Raw genomic sequence first — 20698 nt, 5'->3', positions numbered from 1 at the left:
TTAGGGCATATGAGATGATGTAAACATATATATGTCTCTATTTGGTACTCTACTTGGGCTCATCTATTGATTTTAATCAGTTGACTTTTACAGGTGAAATAAAGCAAATGATGCTTTTAATTAGTTAATTGTTCTCTAATGTCTGAATATTGGGTATCTCCACTCTAGATTTTTCTACTGTTCTGCTTGCTTTGGTGTCAACGCTGTCAAGAGCAATCAAACAGGACGGAGCACCGCGGTGGCGGTGGAGAGAAGCTCTCCGCTTGACCACCAAATAATCAGAGCATACCCATGTGCACATTTCCTACATCCTCCGAACCCTCTTCCAATCCCCTCCAGGGGTCTCGGAGGTGTTGGGGCCAGCGACAAGCCTTTGACAGGCATGTCATTTAATGTGCGCCTAAGTGTAGGCTACACATTTTTAATATGCATTTTAACGCATTTCAAGTTATGATTTTCTCTGCCACTGTAGTGGCACGTCGCGACGCCTACACCCTCACACAGACAAAGATGCAAACAGGGATCTACTGGAACACTGTAGTGTTCAGTCTTCGCCAGTGAGTTAGGGCCAGAGCCTATTTAGGCTCTAACTCCGACATTGGCCAATAGATGGTTTTTTTCTGACCTCATGTTAATAGGAAGCTAGGTTCGAAGGCGCGCATTCTCGCTGTGCTCGGGTCCAGCTCGTCGGATTGGTCGGGGTTCTTTCTCCCCTAGCTACACAGTTTTCCTGACACAAATCAATATAATGCGCTTCAAAAAAAATAAACAGGATCTCGACGTTAATATCAATAACCAATAAAGAAACCTCATTTCTACTCTGCGCCGATACGCATTTAGAAACCGCTTAGAATAAGGTGTAGTTCGTCTTCTGTCTGATGGAGGGAACAGCGGTGATGTATGTCCCTAGTCTTTACCCACCCAACCATGACAAACGCGTTTACATTCGGGCGTTGTCCCATTTCAAAGATTCAACATCTTCTAGTGCATTTTGAGAGAGACAAGCATAAGTACTTGACGGACGGAGACAATATTTAGCTTAGGCAGACATATTCATGATTACCAATTCATTTTATTTTTATGTTAAATGTCCCTAACCATAAGAGATTGTATTGATATTTTTTTCCTAAATTACAGATATAATCCGATTCCTTACATTTACAAATAAACAAAAATATACAAACTTCCTTCTTCTTGGATCAGCAAAAAAAAACTTAATTATTTGAACATATAGGCATTGTGGTTTCAGCCACTAGTGGTACTCACAGTAATTGATGAAACTCATCGGTGTATCGTTGGGCCCAAGATGACTTTGACGGATTCATTTATATACGCTGTGTAATTTAGAGGTTGGTCAGTTTAAATGTATGTATATATATAAAGAGAAACACATTATCCCAAACTCATATTGCTCAGTTTTCAAAATCTTCAGTTACTTTACAAATTTACTCATTGGAGGAAGCTATTTAGTTACTACATTAGAGATATGAATATGTGGATCTAAACAGCTGGTTCTTAGAGCAGCAGCGTATAGATTTTTATGTGATAATGATAAAGGCAAACGGGAACTTGCACTTGAAATTTAACTTGAGAAACACGGGAATCAAAATAAACAAAAGTCTGCTGACAGCAAGAGTGGTTCTGAGGCATGTGGTTTAGGCTAGCCTAATTACTCAATCCTTTGTAAATTTTCGTAGGTTGGTGACGATTATGTCCTCCGGCTTTTTGAGATCGGCAGGTTCAAACTAAAGTTCGGACATCCAGCAGTGGTGTATGGTGGTTGGTCTTTCACGAGCCGTAAATGATTTCCGATATTGAGCTAGCCCAACGTCAACGGTTCACCCTTCACTTTGCCGCCGTGGATGTGCACTGCACTAAGGGCTCGCGCACACTATAGCTGAAAGCGGAGCTGAAATCGGCGCTGAAATTGGAGCTGAAAGCTCACTTGATCTGAGAGCTTTTTCCAGGCAGAATCAGCTTGCAGGTGCGTACATTGTCGGCTGATCTGATTGCTGAAAGCTGAAAGCCATTTCCTCCCTTTGTCTCCTCAAGTGGCATCAAAAGTTATCATTATAATTATTATTATTATATTGTTAATTAATTACTTCACAGCACGTACAGTAGCCAGACGGAAGTTTTCTTCGTTTTTTTTTATTCCGTGTATTTCAACCACATTTCCGTTATGTATTGTATTCGTATTACTTTTATTTTACGAATTATTATTAAATTTCTCAATTATTCATTATGTTGTATAATAATAAACATTGTGATGTTTTCCTAGCGTTTACTGTACTTGGGGACATAGTATATTATATTTATTATTGACATATGAAAATGGTAAATAATACAACTTTTTTGCCCAATTTATCTCCTGCCAGAAATAAAACTATGATTCAAATATTTTTAATAATCCCGCTTATTCCCCAGCTCTGGGTTAACCGTAATTTCGCTTAACAATGTTTTGCAGCCCATTTTCGATCACTTATGAACCAATACACTTGAACAAAATCAGCAATCAGCTTGCTGAAAAAACAAACATGCTTGATCGATCAAACTAAGCTGAGCTGATTTCAGCGAGCTTTTTCAGCTTTCAGCTCAGCTCAGTCTGCAATGTACGCACTTGCACCGGTGCAGTGTGTTTGTTTTTTCAGAGCTTATAAATCTGCTATCAGCTCCGCTTTCAGCTCCGCTTTCAGCTCCGATTTCAGCTACAGTGTGCGCGAGCCCTTACTCCCAAACGGTTAGCTTTGTTGTTTGAGTAGTTGATACCGTAGATTGGTTGGCCGGCTTGGCTGTATTAAGATTTTCCAGTACTCCTATCCCTAAATAAAACTGTGTCAGAACCTTATCTTTCCACGGTGGACTAACGTACCTTTGCTTCTTTCAAGAATTTCACTTTATTTGCACTTTTCCCTCGGGTAGTTCAGCTAACGCCACTCTTCGGATTTATTAATCCAAATAAACAGTGGATGATTGGATAATTGCGAAAAATTGGAATTTATGTAACTCCACGTGTCTTCACCATTCACTCTGCGATTGCTATCACGAAAATCTATACATACGTGTGCCGTAAGTGAAACTATGCAGGGGAATGATTTCACATGAATAAAGTCTATTCGCCTGTACCTATTGCATTCCTAAGCTGAGCTTTAAGCTTTAACATAACTGTGCAATCGGATGATCTTCTGGATCTCCTGCATTCCACCAATTTCTTCGAGCTATGCTAGCGAGGGCGGTATGAAAAGTATCTTTCTAGAAAGTGTACCTAACTTGTTCGACCTTTTCCTTTTTCTTTTGATTTTCGAATAGTTGGACACTACAACGCACACAAACACTAGTGCATACAAATTTCATTTGTGCAATGAAAATTAAAATGGAAATGCATATGCTCAAGGGGATGCGGGGCGAGCGGCAATGGCCGACTGACTTGAGGGATGTCAGGATGTCTGTGGGGTGTGTGTATGCGAGTGTTTTTGCTACACTCTTATTTAGGCTGCGGTTGGTTTTCCGTTTTTCCTTATTTCCATTTGCATATCCGTTAGCTTTTCGTTTGTTTTTTTTTTTAAAGGGGAATGGGGTGGGAAAGGTTTCCTTTCCGGGTCTCCTTCCTCTGTGGTATGCTCAAGTTAGTGGAGAGAAAATGTCGATTTGCGGCGGAACGAACGCCTGGAGCGGCAATCGACCATCGACGAACGACACAATTGCGGCGGCCCAGAAATGTCAGAATGCGATTTAAATTTCTGGCAGCTCAATGCCTTTTTGGTGGATAAAACACTTCAGAACATTTTCAATTATCCAAAACAACTAGCCAGTAAATACATCATTGAGATGTGTTTTTTTCAATTTCAATCTCTTCAAATGCTTATCTCTCCGAAAAAGGTGTTTTACAATTTCGAAACTTTCATTAGCACAGCATTCCTACCTGATTTTGATGCAGAACGTTAGGAATTATAAGGATAAGTCGCCTGGCTACTGGTATTGTCGCGTGCTGAGAAAAATATAATCACAAACTTCCCTTTTGGAATCGTCTGATTTCTCTGCATTTTTCGCGGTTTTAGTATACAGCTCATATAATCCCTTTATTTGCCCTCTTTCAAATTACAATTTCCAAATTCGTACAGTTGCTTCTCGCTATCTATTTCACAAAAAACAGCGCTAAATACCTGGAACTCTAAAAGAAAGAAATATTGGCATCGGTAGCCCATCATGTGTAGACCACAAACTTTAATCATTGCCCTTAAACAAATTCAATTGAGCTTACATAAAAGAACATTTTTTCTAATTTTTCTGAAATTTTTCTCATAAATAAGTGTCCCAAAACCCCGCAAGCTTTCTTGTGAGATTAACAATTTATCAATCTATAAAATAAAATTATTTAATCATGATCAGTAAGTTGGTTAAAAAGATAAAGCGGTTTTACATTTGAAAATTGTTGAACCTAATCAGTTGAGCGACACTGTGCGTGTGCTTGTACTGAACATGTACTTTACGAAAATAGTCCTTAAAATTGGCCGCTAAATGTGAGCCCACGGCAACGAGTCCGCGGAGCGACAGTGCGAAATCCAAGTACTCCTAGTTGCGAATGCAGTCAAATCCATTAAAAGCATTTAATATTGCTGCGCGTAAATCACAATTCCTCGAGTATATCTAACACTATCGATCTACAGAGAAGCATCGCTGCTCTTCTGCTGTAATCCAAAACCGAATCCCCACTAAATGCATTGTTCGCTATTACCGGAAGCGTGCGCCGACCAGAACACACGTCAACGCTCTGGCACATCCTACCGCGCAGCTCTAAGTGTTGAAGTACTTCTTTTTGATTGATTTCTCTCAATTTTGCTAGCACTTGTCATGATAGATATGAAAAACATAGAAATAACGAGGGGGCCGCAACTCCACATTTATACCCAATACTTAGGCAGTATGGCTGCCCCCCCGCCAGAGGACGCTAACATTGAACGACAAAAGGTGTGTGACAGAGAGAGAGAGAGAGACATAAAATCAGTCAGAACGTGTAGGGCGCTGCGAGGCCACTGCAAATTGATTTGTTCCTTTTGGCTATAATAATGATTCGATCTTACCCAGATTCGGCAATCTGGTAATTATACCCGATACTCAAAATGAGTATATGGGTACATTAGATTTGTGGTGAAAATGGATGTGTTTAACGTCCAGAAGTAATCGTTTCCGATCCCATAAAGTATATATATTCTTGATCAACATCAATAGCCGAGTCGATTGAGCCCTGTCTGTCTGTCCATCCCTATGAGGGCCTTGTGCTCAGAGACTATAAGAGCTAGAGCAACGACTTCTGTGATATGTCACTGTTACAAGTTTACTTCAAAACATCGCCCCGCCCACTTACGCTCCCACAAAAAATCTGTGGCATCCACAATTCCATTCAAAACCTGGTCAAAAAGACAAGTAAAGGTAGAAATACTAGCCTGCATATTCATTTATAGCCAACAACATAATTGAGGTAGCGCGAAATGGAAAATTAATCTAATATTGAGTGTTCCTGAGTATATGGATTCATTAGTACCCTAACTTTTGAGTAGTTTTTCAACTTTGACTGGACTTTACAAAAATATATCCCTAAATTTTCCCGAGATTTTTTTGTAGATGTTCTTTGAAGCTCAGAGCGTCTTCCGGGTATAGCGACCTAAAATCGTCAGTCCCTTGAGTGTCGTTGTAGTCGGATTCTACTGTACCTTATGGGGTCGGAAATGAGTCCTTCTGAGCGTTATTCAAATATACATTCCCCACAAATATAATATATTTACTTATACTCTTTTTGAGTATCGGGTATAAAAATGGGAACCATGACTGCTAGTTATGTTCTAATGGTGATTTTGCACTCCGTTTATCCTTTTTCCACTTAATAACCATGTTTCCATATTTCCGCCACTGTTTTGTATTCCGCTACATCTGTCTCTCTCTCACTTCTCAACCCAACAACAGCCGTTATACCTCGCTCTTACCCGCCAGGGGCACACACTGCACCAGTCACAGGTTAAGAGAGAGTGAGAGAAAGCGAGAATAAGTAGCGAATGGAAGCGGTTGCGCAGCCACTCCAATTTCATTTTTTCCTTCTGGCTATAGTTATGATCCGATCTGATCCAGATCCAGCAACATAGTAGATATGGTACTTTTTTATGATTTTAAGCTTTTAGTTTTCTCGTATCATCAAAATTGTAGATGTCACAGATTTTCGGTTTTTGTGCTCGTAATAGCGGGTGTGGCAAAATTTGGAAAAAAAAACTTGATTCAGTATAATATTACAGGAGTCTCCAGCATTTATAGTTTCTGATAATTAGGCGTCAAACAGGACGGACAGACAGACAGCTAAATCGACTCGATTATCGATGCTGATCAAGAGTATACATATGTACTTTACATTTTCGGACATTTTCTTCATCGCCTCCGAACTGCAGAAATGCCTGCGCTCAATTTCTGTGGGATCACCTTTCCGTTATCCAGCTGCTTCACATACTTGTTGGTTATGCAAAGATAGCATAGCAGCTTTTGGAACACTTTTAGCTAGGGCTGACGGACTTATTTCACTCGCTTCCAGCTACTGTATCGTCATGTACATCCTGTTTTGGTTCTCCAGATTTCCGGGCTCTGAGCCGAAAGGGATGGGCAGATGTACCGACCTGCACAGCATGCATCGACATGGTCCCTTCTGTTACAAGAACGATGGCTTTACTCTTTTGCGATTGGCGCTTGTTTGAAGATTTCCTCGAACCTTGCCACACTGGAACTAAGTGCGTGAGTGTTGCAAAACATATTCAAATTTTAGTGTGCTGCAACATCAGCAGACCGCCGAAATCAATTCGCTGCTGGAAAGGCAATCTCTATGGCTGATAAAGTGTAAGGTGTCTCCCCCAGGAGTATGGCCACGTACTGGTCCACGGAATTTCCCGATCCATTGCCTAGTTATGTGTAGGACCTACCATCCCTCCGCTTGAGACTCGACAGCCGCAGTGCCAGTGCCATTCTGGGTTTTTGGCAGCTGCAGCGATGATTAAACCAAAAGCAGTTAAAAACACTAATCGATGTGGCCAACAAGACAAGAGGTGGAAGTGCAACAGACGTGGTCGCAGTGTCAGCCCAGGAGGAAGGTATAAAAACGCAGTACGTGGCAGGAGATGAAGGAGCAAGAGCTGGCGTCAGCAGTTGCAGCCATAAACAGCCGGATCGCACCATGCGCCATGCTCTAGAATCTAAATTGAAAATCGAAACGACGCACCGTGGGTCCCCAGCCCAAATCAGGTAGCAAAAGTAAAAGAACTTGATGCTTTGGATAATATGAATATATGCATCTGATAAGCTTTCAATAATCTAATTTTTAACAAAATTTACAATATCGGACTTTTAATTTAGACCTAAAGTTTAAAATTATTTTACTGTACAAAAATGTATTCAACTTTGATTCACACATTGCATATTTAATCAAAGTTCACCTTAGACAATATAGTGTAAAGCATTTAGACAGCGTTGCACCATTTACTTTTGCAGACTGAAAAATGTAGTTTATTTCATGAAGTTTTATTCGCTCAGAAGTTATTAATTTAGCAAGCTGAAATAGCCGAAGATCCCACTATGCGACGCGTCGTGGCATAGTCGGGGCGCCACCACCATCACTACCATTGCCACCAACAAGCAGAACAAGCTGTAATTGAATTTCTGTTGACAGATATTATAATATTTATAATATCCTAAAACGAAGAAGCGACGAAACACGTACCAAAAATAAAAGAAAACCAAGCGAAAAAGCAGCAAGAACTCAAAACAATTGAAAATAGAGGAAAAATTCCGTTGACAATTGGAATTGAATCGTATTCCGAAAGATATTATTGAGAATTTGATAGAGAGTATTTCAAACCGCATTAATAAAGTAATATCTAATAAGGGTATATGGAAAAATATGAATACATCCGAGTTGTTTAAGTTTGCTATTTTTCACTCTTTGAAAACTTCCCTTTTTTCCGGCCATTATCATGTACAGAGAGAGGCAAATGCTCTCCACACGGATAAGGATAGGATAGGGATTCGGTTAGGGACAGGAGGCTGACCAAAGAAATTGAGTGACTTGCTCGGCACTTAATGTAATGCCAATGGTGGGTGTCACTTTTTGCAGGCACAAAATGGTCGGCTGCGTGGGCTTTTGTGCGTAGCTGTGTATTGGTGGGGAAATAGGAAATAGGCGCTCATTGCGGTCTGGTCGAGATCTATGTGTGGGAAGGTTTTTCTTCATTTTTTTCTCTCACCTGTCTAAAGTTGCGGCTTGCCAAAGTTTCCAAATTTCCCGGCCACCAGACAAAGACAGCTGCCAATCAAAAGTTTTGCATTTGTTTCTATGTTGCGGCTCACTTCGATACGCCATCCAAGGCATGCGGGATGTCTGAAGGTGGGCATCATCGGAGTGAGGAAAGTAGGACGAGGGACAAGGGCCGAGGGCGTTGAATCGCATTGTCATAAACTTTCATCATTTTGAATGCATATGGCTGTCAAGCGTGCATTTTCTTGCCAGAGATACGATAATAAATGACAGAACCACTAAGCTTAAGGTATCTGCGATATGGAAAGAAGATGATGTGTTCGGGCGGCACACCCGCCGCAGTGTGTATACAAAGTTTCACAGCTGAAATAGTTGCTCTCAAAGGATACTAATGTAAAGAAGCAACTATCCATTGGCTTGATCGGAGTGGAGTGGAGCAGAGTGCTGCTCGAAAGCGAGTTTAAGAGCGTTAAATGCTTAAATTGCATTTTTAAATAAAGTCAGCCATACAATCGAAATGCGATGAGCAATTCCAGGAGCGGCACCCCATTAACCATGGACATCAAATAGTTATGTGCAATTCCTTTCCAAACTCGAGGATAGATTTGGCAAGTTTTCCTTTACTTCCTTTACTGTTTGACAAGCTGTAACGACCTGACTATTATTTGACTGCTCTTCTTACGTGATCTCGTACCGTTCATATCTCTGCCACACCCGTACTCGTACATTTAAGATACGCAGATGCATAAACACACATGAGTGGAAGTGGAAGGCAAAGATCCGCAATTCGAGCTTGTTAAATGCATAAAAAAACGAGGGGGAACGTTGTGAGTTGTTGCGGAGACCGCAACTCTACATTTATACCCGATACTTAGTCAGTATGGCTCTCCTCCGGCAGACGCCGCTAATATTGAACAACAAGACAAAGAGTGCGTGCGAGAAAGACAGAAAATCAGTCTGAGCGTGTCATCGGGCGCTGCGTAGCCACTATAAAAATTATCCGATCTGATCCAGACTCAGCAATTTGATAGATATGGTCATTCTCTATGCTTGTGCGTTTTTAGTTTTCTCGAATCTTCAATATTGTGGATGCAAAAGATTTTCGTTCTTTGTGGGAGCGGAAGGGGGTGAGGCGAAATTTTGAGATATACATTTTATAGTGAGATCTAACAGGAGTGTGGATACCAAATTTGGTTGCTCTTGCCTTAATAGTCTCTGAGTTTTGTGGATGCCCCAGATTTTCGTCCTTTGCGGAAGCGGAAGGGGTTGTGGCGAAATTTTGACACAAAACGGTCAAGGTCCGATATCACAGGAGTGTGGATACCAAATTTGGTTGCTCTAGCTTTTATAGTCTCTGAGATCATTGAACTCATATTTTGCAATTGGCAAAACCGACCATGAGACCTGTGTGTTTGAGAGAGGCAGAGCGAGAAAGAATGAAATTGTTTTCTTGATTCTGGCTTTAATAATTATACGATCTGGTTCAGATTTTGCACTCTAGAAGTCATTTTCTACGATTCTGCGTTTTTGGTTTTCTCGTTGCTTTAAAATTGTGGTTGCCACAGATTTTCGTCCCTTGTGGGGGCACAATGAGGCGTGGCAAAATTTTTTAAACAATTTTAGCAGTGTTTTGAAATACACTTGTAACAGTGAGACCTAACAGGAGTGTGGATACCGAATTTGGTTGCTCTAGCTCTTAGCAAAACCAACCATGAAACGTCTGTGTTAAAGAGATGGAATGAAATTGTTTTCTTCATTTTGGCTATAATAATGATCTAGTTCAGATTATGCAGTCTAGAAGATATTGTAATTTTCTACGATTCTGCGTTTTTGGTTTTCGTCCTTTGTGAGTATCAGGTATAATTATGGGTATGTACGTGGCCACATGCCACATGTGTGGGTGTGTATTTGAGGCGTCATGCTTACATTAATTTGTTGATAAATTACGCCAAAAATGGGAAAAAGGATAAAGTAAATTAAAAGCTCTTAAAAGAACCCATAAGCTTTCCATAAAAAAAAATGTAAGCCACATTAAATAGCGTCGAAAAGTATTACTTAGATTCAATCGCCTAGTGGATACGCTACCTCTCAAGAATTCCCAATGGGTTCCAGAGATGTTTCATGTGTGGCTAAGGATTTCTTGGAAACCCTCCTTACCCTAATGGCATCTCTCGGGGTTGTGTCCGTCTGTCTGTTATTTTTATACCCGATACTCAAAATGAGTATAGGGGTATATTAGATTTGTGGTGAAAATGGATGTGTGTAGCGTCTAAAAGGACGTCTGTCCGTCTGTTCGTCCTTATCAGCACCTAGTGCTCAAAGACTATAAAAGCTAGAGCAACGACATTTTATATCCGGACTTCTGTGATATGTCACTGTTACAAGAATGTTTCAAAACTTCGCCCCGCCTACTTCCGCCCCAACAAAGGGCGAAAATCTGTGGCATCCACAATTTCGACGATACGAGAAAACTAAAAACGCAGATTCGTAGAGGATAACTATATCTTTTAGAGTGTAAAATCTGAACCAGATCGTACAATTATTATAGCCAGAATCGAGAAAACAATTTTATTCTCTCCCGCTCTGTCTCTCTCTAACACACATGTTATATGGTCGGCTTTGCCTATTGCATAAGATCTCAGAGACTATAAGAGCTAGGGCAACCAAATTTGGTATCCACACTCCTGTGATATCGGACCTTGACCGATTTGCTTTAAAATTTCGCCACACCCCCTTCCACCCCCGCAAAAGACGAAAATCTGTGGCATGCATAATATTGAAGATTTGAGAAAACTAAAAACGCACAATCATAGAAAGACCATATTTATCAGATTGCTGAATCTGGATTAGATCGGATAATTTTTATAGCCAAAAGGAACAAATCAATTTGCAGTGGCTACGCAGCGCCCGATGACACGCTCAGACTGATTTTCTGTCTTTCTCGCACGCACTCTTTGTCTTGTTGTTCAATATTAGCGGCGTCTGCCGGAGGAGAGCCGTACTGACTAAGTATCGGGTATAAATGTAGAGTTGCGGTGTCCGCAGCAACTCACAACGTTCCCCCTCGTTTTTTTTTATAATGCACGAAATTAGCAAAATAATAAAAATGGCGCAAAACAAGGTCGCGCATAAATAATGAGAAAACAGCGCAAGTTGTGCGCTTCGCTGGGTCTCCATGTGGTGCTCCAATGCAAGTGCTCGGAAAGAGCGGCTCAGGGTGGCGACTGGAGGTGGTTAACGTACTCGTTGCTGTTTGGGGCCTGTGTGGTTGTGGGTCTGGGGGCCAGAGACTTGAGGGTAGATAGATTGTTCAGTCGTATGTATGTCAATTGTAGATTAGGCGCTCCACTCCCTCCTTCTTTTGCTCGGTTTCTGTTTTATTTGTTCGTTTGTTGTCTTTTGTTCTGCATTTTTGAATGTTTGTCTGGGGTTTCGAGGGGGCTATGGCTATGCGCGCTGTGCCTCAATTAACCGTCATTAGACCGTGTTTTTTTCAGCTTCTTAATGAATATTATTCCGATTCGGGAAGATTAGATTTATTATAAATAATTCAATGATTGCCCTATCAAAGCTGACACAGAAATGCAAAATAATTATTTAGTTCAGAATCGATGCAGTGCCTATGCCCTGCCTTTCCCAATGCGACTTCTTGCCATTGAAATGTGTGGCAAATGGCATTGCATACTTAATGGCGCCTCCCCTTTCTTTCCGCTAAGTGACCAACCCGTTCCATAGAATTGCCTTCCATACCGTCTCGTTCTGCTCCGTTTATGGATATACTAAGATGTAAAATATGTCTTAATGCTAATAAAATTGTCATATTTTACGCGGAAAGCTTTTTGCCAGCCACGGAAGAGGAGAGAACAACGAAGAAAAATAGAGAAATAGAGAGAGCTATAGAGAGAGAAAGAGAAGTAGGAAAGGATTTCTGTAGATATAGAGATGGGTGTAGAGGTATTTATATTTAAAAAATCATTAGCCGTGAATGGCAGCCATGTTGCCATTTTAGCCATTCTGTAAATAACGCACGGAACGTCATGCAAATGTTGAAACCGCATTTGCATTTGCCGGCTGTCAACGTTCAAGGATCCCAACCCGAACACCGAACCCCAAACCTAAGCCTAAAACCTTCAGAGCCCTATAAGACACGACCGTCCCATCTATCTAGCCCAGCACTCGGACTAGTGGGTGTGGCAATGCTTATGCGATGAGACGCAAAGTTTCTCCGAGGTAAAATGCGAAAAATCCAATGTATGACTATGCTTCTCTGCATATGTATCTTTATCTGCAAGTACGAGCACTCGTATCCATCCCGCACAATTCTTCGTGCACTCAGAAAATTTTTCGCATTCCTTCGCTGTGTCTTTGCTGGCTGCATCTGATTTCTTATGCACAGCTGCATCAAGAAGTGCATTAAATTCCCGTACAGCACCACAGTGAGGCACACAGAGACACACGCTGGCAGAGAGCGCACATATTGACATAGATTACCCCTCCTCTCCCCACCACATGCACATACATAGGTATGGATGTATGTTTGTAACATATGCATGTACGAGTATTTGGTATGTGCGTCAGCCTAAATTATTAAGCACCTTGGACTCGTACCGTGATATGCATGACAGAACCGGAGCCCCAAGAAATGGTCAAATCGAAAGCACACATGAGTCATGCTTCGACTTCGACTTTGCTTCTAGCTTTTCATTTGTCCTCAGAACTTTTAATTTCTTTAAATCTCACTCAGTTCTCTACATTTATTGAGAGTTCGAAAGGAGAAAAACATTTCTTTTCATATTTTGTTCTCCATTCACGAAGTTTGAGGACATTCGTGCATTCTTCTTGGATATTACTTTCCCTTTATTTCTACCTTTCCTTGCAAACAATTGCTATTGTTCAACGCTGAATTCTACTGGCTTTGAGGTTAATTGTATATTGCATTACATTTCTAGAGATTCATTCGGCATAAAAGGAAACACTCCGCTTACGCTCATAATTTGCAAGCAGTTAAGAGGCTTCTAATGGGTTCTCCTGTTCATTCTCATCCGATTTCAGTTTCAGTCTCAGTTTCTATTGGTATAAATATTTGCATATTTCAGACTTAAATTGTCTGTCCAATGGACCTCCAATGGACCTCCACTTAACCTTCTCGGAATTCTGTGGGAATTATCACCTGCTCCTCCTGCTCCTGCATCCCATTCTAGGACATTCTGGGCAGCTTTGAGGGGGATGTGTATTCTTGAGATTAGTCATCCTCTATGCAGCCTCCTTCTCCGATGGCTTCTCTCTGTTCGATTGCAGTGTACATACATATTTATACATACATATGTGTATATGTATGTACGTATATAGTCGAGTATCTTTTTCTATATTTGAGCCATCTCATGATAGTTTCTCCTTTCCCAAAAATTAGCACTTGACCCGCAGACAGGGAGACAGACATTGACACACACCCAAATCAATTACACTTGTCTCTGTCCTTTCCCAACCAAAATGATTGGAGGACGTACAGCGTACAAATTTATGTATGCCTTAGCTTCTCTGTAGCTATATCCGTAGCCCGTATCCGTGTCTATGTCCGCCGTCATTTTGTCCAAATAAACAATCAATGTTCATTATTTATTAATGTTTTGTTTGCCTTAGCATTTTACGTTGTTGCTTTTGTTTCCGCTTTATTCCCTGCCCTCCTTTTTTCTTTTTGTTTTCACACTATTAACGTTTGGCCCATATTTGTCCTTCGAGGCGAATGAAGCTCACTCGAAGGCGAAAGGATTGGCACCGAAGCCCAAACACTAAACAGAACCCTTTTGGGAGCTTAGCAACAGTTTACTTTCATACAAATTGGCAACAGAATGCCAACATGGCTCGTACTTCCACAGTGCGTAACAGTAATGTTAGTAATGTTAATCAGGTTGATTAGAAAAGTCATAAAGCTCCAATATTTGGAGCACTTTTCTTATTGGATGCCTGAAAATGATTGGTACTGGAATTGAAGCCTCGCTACGCATCGAATCACAAACTAATCGAGAAAATCCTGCATTATGCACTTTACCCTTTTTCCAGAGCATATCGCATTTAGTGCCCCAACTAAATTGTGCCTTTTATTAAATTTTGCTTTTATTTATGCTTTTGAAACATTCTAATTGTTTTGCGTATTCGGTCCATTACGAATACAAATTGTGTGTGTGCCGTACGGGGTACAAGATCCGAGGTAGCAATAATAGGACAATTGAATCCACGAACAAAATGCATTTTGAGTGCCCAAAAGTTCGCTATTGAAAGCTTGTAGGAGCCAGACAGATGTGTCGGGTGCGCGTTATACTTTTATAATAGCCACTGCTACGCGTCTATACATCTGTGCGAGTATCTGAATCTCCCCCGCTCTGCTGTGTGTGCGCCTATCTGAATAGTAATTTAATTAATTTTATAATAGCCATGTCAGTTACAACACGCAATCCAATAAAGCAAAGTCAATACTATTTATTTATTTCTTTCAGCATTTTGTTTAGCCGCATTTAACGAATTTTATAGTTGATTCTGGCCAATCCCAAAATGCGGGTGTTTTTCTCGTTAAAATATTCACATGAATATATATTGTTAATGTATCGTCTATGACTATTGATTTATTGCGGAGAAAGAGTTTCATGCTGTGTTTGTCCGTGCAACAAATAAACTTTTGCTCAATAATTCACCGTTGATATGTTTCTTGTTTCCTAGTGCTGTTCTATGATCTATGGCTGCCATGGGAAAAAGAATTAGTTTTGTGCTGCTCTAAGCGCTTACTTTAACAAAAACAAGGTTTCCTTGGGAAGAACCTACGACTTCTTCTCTTCTGTCTTGGAGAGATTTACGAACTGCGACCCATAGTATCTACATCTGAATGAACGAAGATAATTTTTTATGCTCCTATTATGCCCATGATGTTCCTTATAAAACATTAAATGATTGCTGGAGAGGCTTGAGGGGGTGCCAGTTCTAAAGGAGTCCTTCGGCTGTCTCAGCCAGAACTTGGTCACAAATTGTGTTATGTCTTTTTCTATTTCATTATCAAAGTTGGGGTTAATTGCTGGACACTAACTTTTGTTTGCGGGGGCAAGTGGCAGAGTGGCAGTGACGAAAGTTAATCGAACTCCCACCCCAAGCGTTTGCGGTGGAATGATGGATTGATGGGTGACCGGCATAGGCGGGTGCTGGTGGGAAAACTAATTTCGAAACAATAAAATAAGTTTGGACAGTCGCGCACAAGCGATAATCATTAGCTGCGGTACGGGTACAGTACGAACTGCTCCCTTTTTTTCTTTAATTAGCTCTTTCTGATGCAACAAAAATCCGGATGGGATGACGGTAGGCCACCTTTCCATTCTTTCCCTCTTTCCCTCCCATTCTGCTCTCTGCTCGTTTAAGCCGGAATGCAAATTGACTTGTTTCCGTTTCTTCCTCTGCCTCTCTGTCTCTCTGGCTCTGGGTCTTTCCTTTCCCGTCCTGTCCTGTCCTGTCCCATCTATTATGTAGATTGCGTAGAACAAAGAATGAGGCACCTTGTACCTTCCTCCGGCCGCCTGTTCATCTGGTTTCGTGGTTTTGATTTTACCTTTTCTACCCTTTCAACAAACCACCCACCCATCGCCCTCTGACAGCTAAGTTTCTCCTTAGGTATACTCCTTGCGCAGGTATTTCGACTTTGCAGAATATTTTTTAAGGACACTTTTTAGGGATGCGGAGCTCAGCTTCGATCTATCAATCTGCTAAAAATGCATGACTTCTGCTCTCATTTTTCGAACTACTATTATAAGTGTGTTGCTCGATTACAGGGTATGTTAAAGTCGCAATGGCTACGAGCAGAATTTAAGTTTATTTAGTCTCTTCTTGTTATTTTGCTCGTTCCAGCATTTGGCTTAAGTTTTGCAATTTTGAACTAATTCCTGCGACGAAGCCGCGTGGGCTTTGTACCCTCCTCTCCGTGCCCCTGCACTGTGAATTTTTATCGTTTAGTTTGAGCTTTATCCCCTTCCACTCCTCCCTGCGGCACTACACGGAGTGAAGCTATATTTATGCATTGCCGTAGTGCTCCTTCCTCTAGCCACAGCCCCTAAAAGGGGGTGAAGTGCAGTCTTAATACATCCACGCACCCAGTCAACGAAATGGAATGGGAAACGAAAGGGAATAAGGGAATAAGGGAATACCAATGGAAATGAAATGGAATAGACTGAAACGGAAGCGAGAACAGAACGATTGCTTCGATGGAGATTTATGGTCGTTTCACTCTAATTACAATAAAGCATTGGCCTTATGCCTTACCTTGCCGCAGCCTGCTGATCCGCAACCGCACAAGGCGTGCTAAGAAATTCAATTTAAATTACTTTTTAATGTGCCCCACACGCACATACACCCACATCCATGCACCCGCACTCAAATTGGAGGCATAGATACGACGCACACGCAGACATGGACCTCTGAAAGGGCGTCAAGACGCTAGCCGGGTTAGGGAAATTGCTGGTAAATTGCCTTTAATTGGGGTCATGCACCGACGGGGAATGACCCACCATATGGCCCCCTGGATAGTGCGTTTCGGAAATGTATGCACCTGTTGCTAGCAAGTTTAAAAAGGCTGTTTAATTAACTCTTGGCTTCTTAGAGGCAATCTGCTAGTGGCAGTGGCAGAACGGAGGCTATGGAGCTTTATCAATGAATCAATATTAAAGGATTGTTTAAGATCTTACTAGAAATTAGACTCAATTCAGCGCCTGACTTTAGTCGAAAACAGACATACATATATATAAAAAAAACGAGCGGGAACGCTGTATGTTTTTATACCCGGTCAGAATATATTTACACATGTGAGCTTATGATTTATGTAACCTATATATTTTATAAGTAATTATACGTGAGCGCCGGCATTGGTGTCGGAGCCGATGACTACCCCATGCTATCTTCCTCTCTTTCTCTCTCTCTCTCTCTCTCTCTCTCTCTCTCTCTCTCTTTGTCTGTCTTTTGTATAGCGTGTTTGTAAAAGGAAAGAATTTGTTTGTTGGTTAATGCGGGTATCCGCAAGGATGCAAGTGATCGGACATGTTTCGAAGACGTTCTGGGAAATCTTTCCGTGTATGGGAAAATCTTACAGGAAAAATACAACAACGTAAATTGGAGTGATCCAATAATAGCGAAAGGTCACTGAAAAGCTAATACTGTTTTAATGTATAATATATAAAACTAAAACAAGTGTCACGAATAACTCGTGCAATAAATGAGCCGCGCTCCAACGAAAGATCGTAGAAGCTCTATAAAACAAATAAATGGAAATGGAAAGAAATGCAGCAAGGAGCAAGACTGCTCATCTGAGCGCCGACAGCCAGAGAGCACATTCTTGCTCTCGTCTGCTTACTGTAACTCCAATGTCATGGAGCTCGCAGTCATGTCATGGCTGGACAGCAAAAACAAGTACAAGTACAATCGCCACGGTCTTCGTACCAACAGCGCGATATCAACTGCGTTCTCAACTTCTGCAACTCAAGCGCAAAATGCTATTAGAACATCGAATGATAGTTCCAACTCCGGATGCCAACTCCGGAAATAACAATAGCCGACAGATTTTCGTGTGGGAACATTCATAAAATTTACTAACAAATTGTAACACAAAGTTAGAATAAGACTTGATTAATTGTTTTTAGGTACTTAAAATTGTAGATGCAATAAGTAAATGTAATATCTAAAAAAAACGAGGGGGAACGTTGTGAATTGCTGCGGAGACCGCAACTCTACATTTATACCCGATACTTAGTCAGTATGGCTCTCCTCCGGCAGACGCCGCTAATATTAAAAGACACGACAAAGAGTGCGTGCGAGAGAGACAGAAAATCAGTCTGAGCGTGACGTCGGGCGCTGCGTAGCCACTGCAAATAGATTTGTTCCTTTTAGCTATAAAATTGATCCGATCTGATCCAGATTTAGCAACCGGATAGATATGGTCATTCTCTATGATTGTGCGTTTTCTCGAATCTGCAATATTGTGCATGCAACAGATTTTCGTCTGTGTGGGGGCAGAAGGGGGCGTGGCGAAATTTTAAGATACACTTGTTACACATTATCATGACACAAAATTTATTTGTTCTAACTCATATGGTCTCTGAGAACTGGGCAAAAAACGGACGGACAGACAGACTTAGCTCCGTCAACTCGGATATTGATGCCGATCCAGAATATATATACTTTATGGGGTTGGATACGCTTTCTTGTGGGTCCATCCCCCACAAAACGTATATATTCCGTAACAAAGTCTTACAGTCTCTACTTTAAGAGAGTATGAAAATAATGGAACATGAATGCCAGTCTCTTCCCTGAACTAGCCGAAAACAAATGCTGCTGCGGCTTCTTAATTTCTTCCGTTAAATTGGCATTTCGAATAAATGATGAGAGAGGATCTCCAGATGCCCTGTAACGCTACTCGAACCACTTCAATTAGGCCGCGTTCCAATGGCCAAAGTTAATTAAGCAAAAAACCGGCCAGAACGGAGTGAAGCCAAACATTTTTCTTGGCTCAAGTAGCAACCGTTTTGATTAGGTTCCATAAAAACTAACTATGATCAACATTAAAACAACGAAGAGAATGATGGGTGAATGTTTTGGGTAATGCCTAGTGAATGCCTCGTTGAATGCTGGCTGAATGCTGGGTGGCACAGACAATGTGCGGCCATTAAGCAATGAAAAATGCAATAAGCCAATTATTCGGACATTAAATGGACAAGACCTGCTGCCGTGCTGTTAATCCTGCGCCCAGATCAATCAGCCAAGGCTCATACAGGTAAGTCCCTTGAACACCAAAAAAACAGAAGGAAACAGCTTCGGCTTCGGCTCCTTGCTCCCTCGTGTAGCCACCATCAGTTGTTCTTGTTGTACAAGTTTTCCAGTACAAGTTTTTTGGTTTGCTGAAAGGTCATGCCGCATTAATTTTAGATGCCATTGCCGCGAGTTTTTAAGTTTTTAGCGACTTTGCACATAAGCCGATAAGTAGAAGAGTGAAAGGACACATAGTTCGACAGAGAAACATAGAAGCAAAGAGAAAGAGAGACACAGAGAGAGAGTGGTGTATCCAATGTGGTTAAGATCAAGAAAGGATAATTTTTCTCGTCTAATGCTTTGAAAGGATACAGAAAAGTTTTCAGAACAGAAAATTTGCTAGACCAATGTGTGGTTTCCTCCTGCAGTGCTGTCCTTCTCCTGCAAGTGGGTTTTCCTTTATATTGCAAATTGCATTGTTACCCCCGCCTGGAAAGGTAACACGCTGTCAGAGAATCTGCTTATCGACTTATGCGTGGTCGTCTGCCTGGTTTTCCTCTTATTTAAGGCATTCCCTGCTGCTCGTATTCAACAGCTTTTGCACAGTGAAAATTTTCAATGATTTCCCAAAGGCTGCGGCTCTCAAACAGCTCAAAATAAAGTGCGGTAGTTACGAGTTTGCTCAAAGCATCTCTTTGACCCCCACAAAGGTTGTTTTATGTATTTGCAAATAGAGAAAATTGGATTTAAACACTTTATTCTTGTGTCAAAGCTCCTTTGTGTGTGATATATGGTATCTGTGAGAATGTTTTTGAAATATCCCAGATAGTGTCAAGCAATAAAACATCAAGAGTCTTACCAATCGAACGTAAGAGTATCCTTAGAGCACTGATTTTCACCCGACTCCTCTTTGCTTGCAATCATGGAGTGCCTGAGGACAATGCCCAGATATAGACAGCGCCAGCCACAGGGCCTGCCGTCTATGTATGAATCCTTAAATGAAGCCTTAAAAGTAATTATAGTCCCGTTTAAGAGCAACCGAACCCACAGTGGAACGCTGTTCGATTGTAAAGTAAAAGTTTTCTGTCTGTTTTTTCCTTAAGAACGCTTCATTCCTTAATCCCCAATCGAAAGAGAGGATTCGCACCTCAGTTTGGCCGTGAAGTTCAATGACCTCAAGCGACTAAAAATATAGAGAACAATATTATGCAGTGGAGGAGGAAGATGGGTACTGTAACGAAGGAACATTTAATAGACCTAACGACACCATCATAATGAGTAGCTATGGCAAACACACACAGAGACACATACTGAGTACACATATGCATGCATGTATGTAGCAGCCATTTTTATTTCTATAACACGCATACACGCGCCCCGTGTGTGTACATACGTCCCTCCCGAATGGTATGGGAATGTGGCGAAGGGGCAAAGCCATACATCATTGTCGTAGTCGTTGTCCTCGTCGTCATCTTCGTTTTTGTGGCATCGCGTGAGGACCTTAAATGCTATAAATTTATTTGTGACCCTACTGAAATAAAGAATGAAATTCGATTACATTTGGCGGGTGCCCCTGCAACAGGTTGGATCTCCTAACCCCTACCCGTTAGTGCCCCCATTCAACTGTCGGGCTGTCTGTCAGAA

At 41.3% G+C, this 20698-nt stretch overlaps 1 protein-coding gene and 1 long non-coding RNA gene across 2 annotated transcripts in view; one reads left to right on the top strand and one right to left on the bottom strand.

Moving 5' to 3' along the window:
- LOC108152344 (high affinity cGMP-specific 3',5'-cyclic phosphodiesterase 9A) overlaps nucleotides 1-20698 on the top strand; it is a 158768-nt gene that overhangs the window by 41786 nt on the left and 96284 nt on the right. The gene's annotated exons all lie outside the window — the stretch shown is intronic.
- LOC117186196 lies at nucleotides 2083-2972 on the bottom strand. The gene is made up of 2 exons (XR_004471315.1): nucleotides 2873-2972; nucleotides 2083-2822 (listed from the first exon to the last, which is right to left on the bottom strand). It is a non-coding gene; the product is annotated as an uncharacterized LOC117186196 (long non-coding RNA).

Source organism: Drosophila miranda, chromosome XR (genome assembly GCF_003369915.1).
Source record: "Drosophila miranda strain MSH22 chromosome XR, D.miranda_PacBio2.1, whole genome shotgun sequence".
Lineage (NCBI taxonomy): Eukaryota > Metazoa > Arthropoda > Insecta > Diptera > Drosophilidae > Drosophila > Drosophila miranda.
The sequence above is the reverse complement of the archived record's forward strand: the minus strand, read 5'-3'. Positions and strand labels throughout refer to the sequence as shown.